We start from the raw sequence: 12,287 nt of genomic DNA on the forward strand, positions 1-12,287 counted from the left end.
GCAATGATGTCAGTTAAGGGTGAAGGCCACAGGTACATATTCAAAATAAACTGATGAACAAAATAGATCCAGAGACATAAAAGCAAGGAATAAACTGTGGAACCCCAGAAGGAAGGTAAGGGAGAGTGGGTGGGTGGGAAGAGACCAACCAAAGAATTTGTATCCATTTATACATAATCCATACTCACTGACAATTGGGTGGTGGTGGGGGAGGGAGGCAGGCTAGAAGAGATCAATGGGGGATAAAAGGGAACATATGTAATACTTTCAACAATAAAGATTAAAAAAAAAATCCTGAGAAAGGAAGAGATGAGAAAATCTTCCAGAAGAATGGAGAGTGAGCAGCCTGGGGGAAATGTAATATGATTGCTGGCCAGAATTAATCTTTGCTTCTAGGTTTGTGACCATGAATTTAAACTAGGAACAGTCAGCATGGCTGTGTGCTTTTCTCCAGTCATGCTCAGCTTCAGGGGCATAGGCACAGAATTTTGATAGAATAGGATTAACAAAGAAAGTACGCTGGGAAAATAAGAGCTAGTGACCCAAGAGCAGGCATGAAATTGAGAAAATAGAAGGGCTGCAGTTATTTATGTCTTCTAATGAGAAAAGAAAAGTATACAGCTGTTAGTCACAATAAAGAGGAAAAAATTGTAAGGCATTTTAATTAAATTTATGGAGATGATATCTATAATAATAAAAATGTAATATGCTAATTAGACCAGAGGTCCTTCTGGACAAAGCCTTCGTGGCAGGGGTGGGGGGCAAGCCCCTTGATTCTATGATACAGTATCTGTGTATCACACTATGGTTACCACCCAAAGTCAAATCCCCTTCCATAGCCATATATTTCATCTCCTTTACCCTTAATACTCCTTCCCTCCCCTTTCCCTCTGGTAACCACCATACTGTTGTCTGTGTCTATGAGTTTTTGTTTGTCTTGGTTGTTCGTTTGTTACTTTCAGTTTTATACACTACATAGTGAAATTATATGGTTCTTTACCCTTTCTGTCTGATGTATTTTGCTTGGCATGATAGTCTCAAGATTTATCCATGTTGTTGCAAATGGCAATATTTCATCTTTTCTTACGGTTGAGTAGTATTCCATTGTATAACGTAACACATCTTCTTTATGCAACTATCTGTCAAAGAACATTTCAGTCGTTTCCATGTCCTGGCCACCGTGAATAATGCCACAATGACCTAGGGGTGCATATATTTTTGCAAATAAATGTTTTCTAATGTTTTGGGTAGTTACCCAGAAAATAGGTCATTGTGACATATGGTACTGGATTCTTAATTTTTGAGGTACCTCCATACTCTTCCATAGCAACTACATCCTTTTACATTATTACCAGCCGTCAATGAGGATTCCGTTTTCTCCTCTTGAACACTTGTTATTGGCTTTCTTTTTTGATAATAGTCATTCTGACAGATTTGAGGTGGTACCTTATTTTGATTTGTATTTCCTTAAAAGCTAAGAAGTTGAGCATCTTTTCATATAACTGTTGGCCATCTGTATGTCATCTTGGGAGAAATGTCTGTCCAGGTCCTCTGCCCATTTTTTAATTAGATTTTTTGGGGTTTTGTTGTGTTGTATGAATTCTTTATATATTTTGCAATTTTTAAAGTGTAGTAAACAGGCTGATTTGAAGTCATTCCTTCATTTTTTTTTTTAAAAAAAAAAGTATATTTTTTATTGACTTCAAAGAGAGGAAGGAAGAGAGAGAGAGATAAAAACATCAATGATGAGTGAGAATCATTGATCAGCTGCCTCCTGCATGTCCCCTACTGGGGATCCAGCCCACAACCCAGGCATGTGCCCAGACTGGGAATTGAACCATGGCCTCCTATCCAGGTTCATAGATCAATGCTCAACCACTGAGCCATGCTGGTCAGGCCATTCACTTTTTCCATGGATGTTATTGATCATCTATATGAGTAAACAAAATTGATCCAGTCTCTACCATTATGGAGCATAAATTGAGGTAGGAAAGAGATTTTAATCAATATTTCTAACTGAGACATGCAACTTTTTAATACTGTGTTACAACTAGACCTAACCTAGTCTGCTGGAGCTTGGTCAATGGAAATTTCATTAGAAGAAGGGATATTTTAGTTGAGTCATGAAGTCTGAAAAGGTGGTAGGTGTGATGGAAAACAGAGAGTAGCACCTGTGCAAAGATCCTGGGTATATTAGAAGAAATAAAAGATGATGGCTATGGATGGAACAAAAAGATCAGTAGTGAGGAGCCATACAATATGTGACTGGAGAGATAGCTAGGTGGGTGCCAGCTTATGCAGCTTCTTTCCAATAGAAGAATGGGATTACCCTCCTCCCTCCTCCAAGACAGGAGAGTTTCCAGTTTACACTTTTTAAATATTGATAGAATGGACTGTAAGGATGCAAGAGTGAAACAGAGAACACTGAAGAAGGGGTATTTTTGATGGAGGAGGGGAGATCATAAAACATTTTCTGCATACTCAGTTTGAGATAATGGAAAGATCTAAATATCTGTGGAAAGCAGTCCAAATTATTTGCTGAGAATAAGATGGAAGCAAGGTGCTTAAGGAAATAGACGACAATTCTAAAATAGTTACTGAAAAACATGAGAAAGTTACTTGTGTTCGCTAACCTTATTGTAGTAATCATTTTGTAATATCCACATCTATCTATCAAACTGGTACAGTATACTCAAACTTACACACTATCATTATATGTCAATTATATCTTAATCAAATTGGGGAAGAACAACTATGCCAATAGTCTATATAAGCTGACAAGCAAGATAAGAAGTTGTGGCCTTAAGTGAAATTTCTGAATTGGATATTTTAAGGTTGAACAAAAGGTACAGGATGAACATGGGGAGGTGAGACTCTCAGGTGTATAAAATAACACCACTTGGAGTAGGTGGCCAAGGCATAGTAGCTTAAGTACTTGACATGATCTGACCTAGAGATGAACGTGAGCAGGTGAACAACCAGGAGGAGGTCAGGTAAAGGCAAACATGTGGAAGACACTGAGGCTATGCAATGTTTTGCTGATCATGGATTTGGAATAGCAAATGGCACACACAGAGAAAGGGGAGTGTAAAAGGTGTGAAGGTCTACAATAGTAGAGAAACCCCAGAGCATGGTGAGAATGTAAACTTGAAAGTTGTTGAGAATGACTAGAGTGTCTAAAACCACAGGAATGCCAAGCAGCGGATTTCACTTCAGTAGTTCCTAGAGGGTGGTGGACTCTCAGCTTCCCATGGTTGCTGAAGTTTGGAAAGATGCCCTGTGGTTTGAGATGGGGTAAGGGGAAAATATTTCTTGATATCTTTAAGTGACAGCTGTGGAAACCTCCTAGGAAATATTTCTTTTATGAAATTGCATTATCCAACAGCTTAATTGTACTTCAATTCTCTGAAAAAGTTAATGGTTTTTTCCCCCCAAAGAAGAAAAATCAATAGCTTTTAGTGACGGTTGGGAGCATGAGTCACTTCCTCCCCAAGATCCACCCCCTTGCCCTGTGGGCTGACCCAGAAAGCAAGTTCTCTAAGGTACCAAAGTAGGTGTTTTCACTTTCTGTTGCTTGATGACACTGACCATTGGATCAAGTGCTATGTTCTTCCTCCATCAATAGAGACTCTTTAGCTGAGGTGTCCTACAGTCTTCAATTAATTGATTGTCTTATTCTAAGTTGTTTTTGACAAGTCAACTTATGTAACCCATTTTGGCTAACTGAATCATTCTCATACTCTTATCAGTTGTGTCTATATTGTGAAAGCAATGACTAAAGCATTTCAGAATCTCTTTACATAATGTGATTTGTTCACCCTCAGTAAGAAAAGTCTTGAGTTCAGGCTGTCCATTAACTGTCATGTGTGTGGAGCGTGCCATACACAGCCTCTTTTCTAAGCCTCTCAAAGGGAGAGGCACCAATATGTTTATCACTTGAGCTTCTGCCCTGAACCTCTCTCCCTTATTTGTACCTTAGAGAATAATTCGGGACAATTTAGGAATTTTAAAAAAGAGGTTTTGCTTTAAGCTCTCTCTTTTTTTTAACCAAAAGCACTGAGCAAACTCCCAGAAGATAAACAACACAATGTCCTGGCTTCTCATTCCCCAGAGTTCAAAACTCATCTCCAGTAGCATGTATTCCTTTCCTTAGTTGGGAGAAAGACTGAGAGCAAGAGCCCTCCAAAACCCCAACCTGAAAAGGTACCACTTCCCAAACTTCAAATGAGCATGAACCTTCCTTTGCTTTCTGAACTTGGTAATCCTGTTTCTTCTCTTAGGAGAGTTAAAACAATTAGTAGTCCTAACAGACTTTGAGTGCTTATTAAGAACCGTTTACCCATAACTGACTATGTTTTTGGTAGGAGTATTTACAACTCTAGTTTACTAACAGATGAAGAAAGTGAGTCATGGAACATTTCAACAGCCTCCCCTGAATCACACAGTAAGGTCAGGTTCTTAGTCCATAAGCCCAATTCCAAAGACTCATACACTGAAAGTTGTACTCCACTATCTTAAGGAGGTTGAAAGAGAGGGTGGATTTTTTCCTTCCCTCCCAGAGTATAAGATTTTGTTCTATTGTCTCTCAGTCTCTTTCTGTGCTCAATTCAGTGATTATAATCCCAAATACAATATCTCTTGTTCTGAAATGAAATTGATAGCATGCAGTCAAGGATTAACTCAGCCGGCCTGAGTTGTCCAAACCTTGCACATTCCAAACAAAGGTTTGGTCCTTGACTGGCTCCTGGAAGGTAATATCTGAGCCCTTAAAATGTTATGCCTGAAAAGAGTGTCTATGTTTACCTATGGCTTTGGGTCACAGCAGACAGTTTATGTTAACGAAGTAATTTATGGGGCCACACAATGTCAATTTGATCTTGGAGTTGCTGGAGACTAAGGTCAGCCATATGGGTATTCCATAACTATGTGACTGAACCCCAACAAAAATCCTGGGTGCCATGGTCTAAGTGAGCTGGCAACACTTCATACATGTTGTGGCTGAAAGAACTCAACACTGTCCATGTGACTCCACTGGGAGACAACAATCATGAGCTTGAATCTGATCTCCCTGGAGTCTGCTCTAAGCATACAAGATATTTACTTTAATATGAAATAACACATGAAGGAAAGTTATCTATAATAAAAGTGTAATAGACTAATTAGACAGGAAAGCCAAACGTCCTTCCAGACAAAACCGGGGCTGCGAGGGCTGAGGCAAGCTGCTGCGGCTGCGAGGGCCAACCCCCTTGCACGAATCTTGTGTATCAGGCCTCTAGTTTATAATAAAATAATAGATATTTAAACATGAAATTGTCTGGGCATGATGACACTATGTAATATAGTCAGATGATTGGACTTAGACCACTAAAGAGAACCATTTATCTTTGGAGGAATGATTTTTCCAAACAGTTAACAACTCTTAGCAAATTTCAAAGTATAATCTCCCCTCAATAGCATTATTCCTGGAAAATTAAATGCATTTCAACACTATGCAAAAATACTTTGTGTTTATATGTAAAACAGAGGTAAGTTTTGAGTTTAGATAATTATGAGTAGCTTTTTATCTATTTGATGTTCTGTAGATGAATTGAAAATCATGCAGGATACTGGACAATTCTTTCTTGTAAAGGCTGCACCTGAAAATTTCTGGACAATATCACCCCTGGTCTTTTCTCATTAAATGAGTTAGGACTATGACATCCTGGGAGAATGTCATTCTTACTGAAAACTACTGATCCAATGATATTACTTCTTTCTCCATGGTTTAAGCCTGTGTGACATTTCTAAACATGCTCCCAGTTCTTTAAATTCTACTTAAGGATCTATTAATAGAAAAAGGCTCATAGCATTTTACATGCATATATGAATACAACCAGTGGCATAACAAGCATGAGAGAAAACTATTTTTAGAGGTTTGGCCTTGTTGTTGCTTTTTCCTTCCTCCTTGGAGTTTACTTTTTCTCACCGCTTTCTTCTTCTGCTTGCCACAGTCAAAGCAGCTGTACAGTATTTTCCATGATCATTTTCTCAGGGGAAAAACATGACAGAAGAAAAAAAGAGTTTCTTCTTGGCTTTTTTGTTTCAAAGGCCAATACTCAATGGGGCACAGACATGGCTTAGTCAAATTAAGGCAGAGTTTTCTTTGATGGGGAGCTGAGCAGCCAGGATGAGAAGGCCTGACATGACAGGAATGAGGGATTTTGAAGCAAAGGATCACTCTCAGGAAGCATTTTACTCAAGGATTTGGCAGCTACAGAAAAGCTGACCTTCCCCAGTTACAGTGAAGGAAGCACTGCCCACCACCATTCCCATTGGTTAAGCTCCCTACTGATTACAAGACTTCTCTGGCACCACAGCCAACTCTAAACTGAGTATCACCTAGCAAGGAGTGAGTCTGCCAGTGCTGTAATGCTGCTTGGACCCTTACAGATATATTGCAACTACAAAGTACTCACTTCGATCTCTTAGAAGAAGGGGTAGAGATTTGACCTAACCTTACTAGTAGGGGCCCACCCTGAACACAGCAGTGTGGGTGCCTCACATGGTCCTCCAAGTCCCCATGTCAGAACATCTGGAGCATAGGCTCAGTGAACCCCTCACACATAACCTACTGCCCACTGAAAACAGGAAGAGATTCTGAAAGCAACTTGTAAGCATTACATTGGGCACTGGATTACATGTGTGTTAACAGAACAAGACTAGGATAACTTACCATGTATTCACAAAATGTTTTATTAATAATAGGTTTTAAACTTAAAATTTTTAAAGACTTGATTGTATTGAACTGTCACCTGCAATGATAGTGCCACATTGAAGAAGACAAACATGATTTTGATAGGTATATCAATGTTCAGGAGCTGGAAGGCCAGGCTGCTGGCCCCAGTGCTGCTGGTCTCCCACCCCAAATGCACTTTGGAGCTGTCTGACCTCAGGTTAATGCTATGTTCTTTGTTTTTCTGCCTCATGGCTCAGACAAGGTAGACCCAGGGAAGCCAGGATTCATAGTGATGTCTACATGTTCACACAGGATTCTTGGATTGAGGTTTTGTTTAGGGGAGAGGGGCAGATAGTGGTGTTTTATATTTGAATTTTATGCTCACCCAGCAGATTTAAGCAAAAGTGTGTACATGTCATGGAGAAGATACATCTCAGCTCCTTTTGGGCTTTACTTCTCAGATTAAAACTCTGAGGTATGCCTGCTGAGTACAATACAGTGAACAGTAAAGGGGTGCACCACTCATCTCCAGGTAATGCCCCAATCTGTTTTTCTAACTCCTGGACATTGCAACCAGTTCTGCACAGCATACTATTTCTTTACTGGCATACTGGGTGTTTTAGGTCTGGTCAGGCTGCTGTAACAGAATACCACCAACTGGGTGGCTTAAGCAACATACGTTTATTTTCTTATAGTTCTGAGGGATGGTAGTCCAAGATTAAGGTGGCACCAGGGTTGGTTTCTTGCAAGGCTTCTCTTCCTGGCTTATAGACAGCCACCTTCTCTCTGTGTCCTTTATATGACCTTGCCTTTGTGGACATAGAGGGAAAGAAAAAGAGAGATTTCAAGTGTATCTTCTTCTTAGAAGGCAGCTAGTCCTATTGGGTTAAGGATCTATCCTATGACCTCACTTAATCTTAAAAGCTCTTAAAAACTCTATCTCTAAATATAGTGACATGGGGGTTAAGTCTTCAACAATGAATTGGGTAGGTGGGGAGACATAAATCAGTTCATAGCAGTAAGTATTGAATTAAAGAAAAGAGCTCATAATGGTATTTTATTCATCATCCGGTCTCTCTCTTTCTCTTTGCCTTATTCTCTCTCAGTTTCTCTGTCTCTATGTATGTCTGTCTCTCATTAGCTTAATCCTCTTTGTACCTCTATTTTTAATTTCTTTCACATATACAGCATAACACTGGAAAAGTCCTATACCTTCTGAATTTTGATAACAAGAGAACAAATTTCAAGTTAAGTTGTCCTAAATCATTTTCCCTAACTTCCCAGAAGCCACTAATCTTAAATATTTCTATTTGATATTAAAAAATCCCCTCCTCACCTAGCCAATGTGGCTCAGTGGTTGAGTGTCGACCTATGAACCATGAGTAATTGTTCCATTCCCAATCAGGGCAAATGTCTGAGTTGTGGGCTTGATCCCCAGTAGGAGGCATGCAAGAGGCAGCTGATCAATGATTCTTTCTCATCCTTGATGTTTCTTTATCTCCCTCTTAATTCCTCTCTGAAATCAATAAAAATATGTTTTTAAAAACCCAACCTCTTTAGAGCTACTTAAAATTTGATGCATGCAATACGCAAAAATTGTCAGCATCACATGTTACTTCTTTCTTGTGACATATTTCACCAAATTATGTTGTTGATTTTCTCCAACATACAAAATATATTTCATATTCTAGTACCTGAAACAATCTTGACCATATGTCTGCTTTATTTCATTATTCAGCTCAGAACACTTTGTCTTTCCTTTCTGACTCACAATTTGATCTTACCAGTTAACCTCCTATTATTGAAATAAAACCTAAATAACTTCCAAAGCTAAGGCAGTGTCTCAACACATGTGGCAAAATTGAAAAACATTGAATGTGTTCTAATTCAGTTGTTATAATTCACCCCATGAAGCCTGTTCATTTCTATGAACAGCAAGAAACCTGGAAATCCTAGAGTTCTGATGGAAGCATTATTCACATTGTGGAGGGTTGGGCCAATGAAATTGGGGATTAGGCAAAAATTTACAGCCCCAGAAGGAAGAAGTTTGCACACCCTTTGACGGAAACTGGCCTCTTTTCTATTACATCTTCTCCTTTTTCCTCCTGACCCATCCAGTAATTTAATTCCTATACTCCTTTTAAAAATAATCAAAATCACGCACCCCTTAATTAATGTCCCCTTAAGATTTCAACATGCAGATTTTTAAAAATATTTTAGCTTTTATGTTATAAACTAGAACTTAATAATATCTATAATGGATTGCCCTTTCTACTTGTTTCCTTGTCATGATTAATAAATTTACAGCAGCAAAGGAAATAAATTTCTTCATACAGGGGTTTGAAAATGTAGGTTTATAGTTGTTCACAATAATAATACAAGAATAAACTCCGGTGTTTTGTGTACTCAGAACCACAAATCTACTTTTTCCCATTTTTGTAGTAAACAATATAGAACTAGGCACATGTCAGGATTATAATAAATGTGGGTTTTTTTTTTCTTTTTTTTTTCTTTATTGATTAAGATATTACATTTGTGCCTTATGGTCAATTCTTAATTCAATTAAGATTCCACCTCCAAATTTTTAATTGCACAACATATACTTGGTTTATTAAGAAAAAATTCTGAGGAACATGATCATATTAGCAGAATCAATAAACCATAGAAAGGCTGAAAATACCATAATGTAGGACTAAATTTTTCATATAGTATATTCTTGTTTTAATTTTCTCAATTTTATTTTCTATTTGGTCTGGATGAAAAAAAATTATTCTGCATATATAAAAATATCATTATTTTATTATTATAAATACAAATTGTCAAACCTGAGTTTAGCAAAGCAGCTTATTATCATTACTTTGTTTCTCCTGGAGAGAACTAATGAAAGGGCATGCCTTAGAATTTGTAATGGTAAATTTCTGCGCACACACACAAAAAATTATTGTGCTGTGTCTTTTTCCTCCAGAGAATATCCAATGTTCTCTCTAGCAAAGAACTTAGATGTAAGAAACTATGAAATTTTAATCACAGAAATAACCCTCTCAGCTTGATAGTCAATAAGCACTATTGCAGGGAATAAAGATTTGCTAAAACAAGAACTCAAGGTAACCAATAATGAAGTGAAGGAAAATACTTTGAGATAGAGTAACACTGGTGTATGGTCTGATTTTAGATCAGATCCCCCATGGAACTTGTATTGGGCTATGCTGTGAACATAAATAAGGAAGGCAATGGCATTTCTGTGGACCTAAGAAAATTAGAAACAAGAAAGCTAAGTTAATAAGAGGCGAGATGACTACAGAGGAACTCACCAAGGGAACCATGATCAAAGTGAGATGACTAGAGATTAACTCACCAGAGGAATCATGATCAAAATAAGAACACCTGAAAATGTTAAGACTCTGTTTCTAATAAAACTCAACTGGAAAGTCAGAGTCCATTATATGAATATAATGATATCTCCTATTTTTCATTTGGGATTATTTGTAAGAGAAATTCAAGGCTTGATATAACTAAAAACAAGTGAAACACAATAAAAGTAGAGACTAGTGTGGAAATACAAATCATATACATAACTGCATGTCCAATGGGTATAGAGTAAGATGAGAAGTGATATAAGTTGGAGTAAAAACCAGGATCTAGAATAGTAATGGGGAAAGCAAATGATAGATGACCCAAAAAGATGGACACAGCTAAAAAAAAAGGGGGGGGGGCCTGACTGAGTGTGGATGCTGGCTTCTGTGGCATTGGAGTGGTAAATCTTACCACTGCCGCTTGGGGAATCTCAGGTTATATTGGAAGCAGCAATGCTAACTCAATACTGAGTGGATATGCAAATGGCATAGATTCCTAAATTTCTCTAGCATAAGTATGGAGTATGTCTACACCTACAGAGGATGTTGAATAGATTCAGTTTAGAGAAATGCAAAGGTGAGCTTTCAAGAGCTATAACATCCTCTGAAAGTCAATTTGACTTTTAAAAAGAATAAATTTATTTTAGAATTATCAAATGCCAATGAACATAGAAAATAAAGCACTGGCTGTTATAATCTCAGAGTTTGACTTAAAATAATTTTAATTATATATTAAAACCTACTTGGTAATTATAGTGTTCATGCGACATGCCTCTCAAATAAATGTGCTTAAAATTAAATTGACACAATCTTATCCACAAAGTTTACTCCCATGTTTTTAAACTTATGAACTTCAAAAGGCATCATGGGAGAAGATTATTAGAAATAGAAGTGTATGGCACTGTAGATTTCTATTTTAAGAACATTAAATCAATATTTAATTCAAGTAAATGATAATCTTTCATACTTTAGCGCTCTCAGTTTAGTTTATATCTAGAGTGAAAATAACATAATGTCCTCCAATAATATAATTTATTTCTAGAAATTAAATACAGAATTACAAAGTAACAACAACAACAAAAAAGACTCAACATGTGGTACACATTTATTCATTCTATTACCTTTCTCAGAATGACAGCTATAAGCCAGGCACTGCTTTGGTGCTAAGAATATATCAGTAAGAAGACACACAAAGTTGCTGTGGTCAGAGAGTTTACATACAGATCTGGGGTAGAGAGATAGACAATAAAAATAAATAAAAGGATAACTCCAGATTGTGATAAATGCTCGGATAAAAATAAATAAGGTGATATTGTTATCAGAGAATTGGGTGGATTGCCCTTCTCCATTGCTAGTAGGAGTAGGATTCTTGGGGTGCCACTGGAATATGAATTCCCAGAGGCCCCCACAGGAGAATGAGATGTGATAGAAAGCTTTATTTGTGTGGAATGTCATTTGTCGGGTTGCAAAGTCCCTTTTCCCTTAAGCCAGTCCTGGAAAAGGTGCAGCTGGGGATTGAGCAGAACTAGAAGCAGAGACAGAGTCCAGTTTCCATTCCATGGTGGAACTTGTACAGCACCAGGCTAGTTTGAGTCCATCAGTCCATTGTGTGTGGGTCCACATGGCTGTGGGCCCTGTGGGTGAGTGCAGAGTGTGAGAGCACTGCAAACCAAGAGTCAGGCTGAGCAGCAAAAGCAGGCAAGAGTGTAAGAGAGGGACCTCCTTTGCTCAAGAGCTTATGTATCTCAGATTTAGCACCCTTTCAGTGGCCACACCCATTCTGGCCAAGGACCTGCTTCTAGGTATGGCCGAAAGTCAACTATCTTTCCTGAGTCACCCAGACTTTACTGGGAATGCCTATAATATTTGTTTTTTCACATTGTTTCTTTCCAGTTAGTTAATAACTGGGTTAAATATAAAGATATCAATCTGAATGAAGTGTAAATGAGTGAACCCACTTTGAATATGATAATCAAAGAAGGCCTTTCAGAGGATGGCACAGTTAAGTTGAGACCTACAAGATGAGAAGAGAACAAGAGACAGCTAAGATGAAAGTCGACAGCAAAAGCCAATCCCGTAGGCCAGTGTTTTTCAACCTTTTTTGGGCAAAGGCACACTTGTTTCATGAAAAAAATCACGAGGCACACCACCATTAGAAAATGTTAAAAAATTTAACTCTGTGCCTATATTGACTATATATAAAGTAATTCTCTTGAATA

At 37.9% G+C, this 12,287-nt stretch overlaps 1 long non-coding RNA gene across 1 annotated transcript in view; it reads right to left on the reverse strand.

Annotated features, from left to right (window-relative positions):
* LOC311619475 overlaps positions 1-10,427 on the reverse strand; it is a 375,387-nt gene extending 364,960 nt beyond the window's left edge. Inside the window, exon 1 of the long non-coding RNA XR_014794513.1 lies at positions 10,406-10,427. This is a non-coding gene — a long non-coding RNA (uncharacterized lncRNA). The remainder of the gene's footprint in view (positions 1-10,405) is intronic.
* Between the last annotated feature and the right edge of the window lie 1,860 nt (positions 10,428-12,287).

This window comes from Pipistrellus hanaki, assembly GCF_964339955.1.
Source record: "Pipistrellus hanaki genome assembly, chromosome: 3".
In the NCBI taxonomy this organism is placed as follows: Eukaryota; Metazoa; Chordata; class Mammalia; order Chiroptera; family Vespertilionidae; genus Pipistrellus; species Pipistrellus hanaki.